Source organism: Mycena indigotica, assembly GCF_014461135.1.
Source record: "Mycena indigotica strain 171206Taipei chromosome Unknown Mind.scaff0010, whole genome shotgun sequence".
NCBI classification, from domain to species: Eukaryota; Fungi; Basidiomycota; class Agaricomycetes; order Agaricales; family Mycenaceae; genus Mycena; species Mycena indigotica.
The window spans coordinates 46,570-48,903 of record NW_023503009.1 but is presented as its reverse complement, the minus strand read 5'-3'; positions in this window follow the sequence as shown (position 1 = coordinate 48,903).

Sequence of the window (2,334 nt, the reverse complement as noted above, 5' to 3'; positions counted from 1 at the left end):
CAATCCTTGCAGAAACCCAATGTCTGAACTATCTATGGCTATACTACAGCTGTTTCCAGCACCGGAATTTGTATTGATTATATAATCAGTGTTTCAAAACAGTGTAACACTGTTACATACATTGATGATTTATTCCAAGTAAAAGACATGCTATAAAATTCATCTCTACAATATCATTTATAGACTGATATTGAGACTGCATTTCTTGACGGATTTTGCTGCAATGAACCAGAACAATACATTATTATCCCTGCTACCAGTATAGAATGCTTCTAGCTTAAAAAAATTTATATTCTTAGATTTTTGGGGCATTCATTGGTGATTGCCTTTTTTGGAAGAGTATAGTTGCAGAGAAGAAGAAGAAGAAATAGTTGTTTCTAGGTTCAATATGGAGGTGAAATCTACTAATCATACACTAGCTCTGGCACTTCAATCATAACCTTCCACAAATCTGGGTTAGGCAAGATTTTGTGGAACTTTTCTGGGAAGCCTTGTCAAATTTGAGAGAGAGTAGAGTTAGATTAAAATATATGTAGACAAGATAATTGTGCAAATTTTTAGGTAAAGTTAGTTTGGGAGGTTGTTCATATGTGTGTGCTTACCCACTTTGAGCACCTCTATTATTCCTCATGAACATATGGAAGGGTGTTCATAACTATTTTTACTGATATATGTGCAAATTAGCAATGTCCAGCACTGCTGATGATGTCTTTGTAGTGCTGATGTTGTCATGGTCAGGATCAGCCCGTCCTCTCCGCGGCTGGCGTTGGGCCATTATGGGCCCGCAACACGCAGCCCCTGATGATAAGGAACGGTCTGAGAACGATGTGTTGGGCCATCTCCAAGCCCAACTTGTGCACCAGGAGCAGGGGATGGAAGGCTAGGAGGTTAGCAGTAGCATCTGGACCGCATGGGACATGCGATCGTCTTCTCTACAGCCAGGGACAGGGACAGCGTATTGAATCTGCACGCAGTTAGCTCTCGCTATCCTGCAGTGCAGTCAGTATCTACAGTACAGGCGTAGTCGTGTTGCACGTACCGTCCACGGTTCGAGAAAAGTGACACAGTGCAACGGATCAAATAATTATTTATGCTGTGATTGACATCGCCGCGGATCGCAGGATCGACACACCCCCCCGAAGGATGAGCAGCTTTCCCAACACCACCCCCCATGCTTGCACCCCCAACCAGTTGTTCCATCATGTAAGGGCGACCCCGGAGGCCTGAGATCAAGGTCCTAGCAGGGGAGGATCCAAAGCGTGAACATTGGTAAGCGAATACAAATGAAGCTGACCTAGCAGGGGAGGATCCAAAGAGAAGAAACTCTAAGGGTCCGCCTGCTAGGTAGCTGACTATATACTGCTTGTCCGCTGTCGGGCACAGAAGGCTTGGGCGGCGTCGCAGGCGAGGTCCCAGGGCGACCGTCGGGAGGGCGTTGACGGATCAGTGATTGTGCGGGCGAGATGGAGGGCCGGACCGGAGTCGGAACCGGAGTCGGACCAGAATCGGGCGCGTCTCCGGGCCGAAAGGGAGGTTCCCCTGACACATCACTCCCAGCGAGGTACGGTGGCGGTCAAAGTCGGGCTTGGCCAGCGACTTTGTCAGAGTGTCGGCAACGTTGCTGTACGATGATACGCGGGGGAGGGAGATCTTGCCCTTCTCGACTATGTCGTTGATGAATTTGTAGCGTATGTCGATAGCTTTCGCGCGGCTGTGGAAGCGTTGATCGAGTGCAATTTTTCTGGCTGCATCGTTGTCGCCCCGGATGGAAGTCGGCCCGGTTGGTTTCTCATTGACTCCGCTCACACTGCGGGCAATGGAGCATATTCCGCCCTGGAATATGGTGAGAATATTATGAATATTACAGGCTGTATTTATTCCATTTTCTAGGCTGGAATATGACAAGAATATTTGTGGAATATTCTAAATTTTCTCACCATCTGTCATGTATATGACAGCCCGGAAAATGTTGGGCAGATCTGTGGAACATTCTCAATATGCCTCATGTTTTCTTTCCATATTCCGGCCTGGAATATATCTCATGTTCCAGGCTGGAATATTCTAATAAGATTCTCAGACTATCATTGATTGGGATTCTGATTGGGATTCCATAAAACGGTGATATATGTACCACTACATAATTACATGCTAGCTAGCAGATACCATGTCTCATACACACACGTAGCTTTACTCCTCTTCGCCATCCCCGCCCGCTCGCTTCACCGACAAGCCCACTCGCAGCACAGCGCGGACGACATGGCCGTGTCCCGCATCTGGACACCGCGACAGCATTGCCGCGAACGGCACGCTAATCAGCCGCGGCCGCTGACTCAA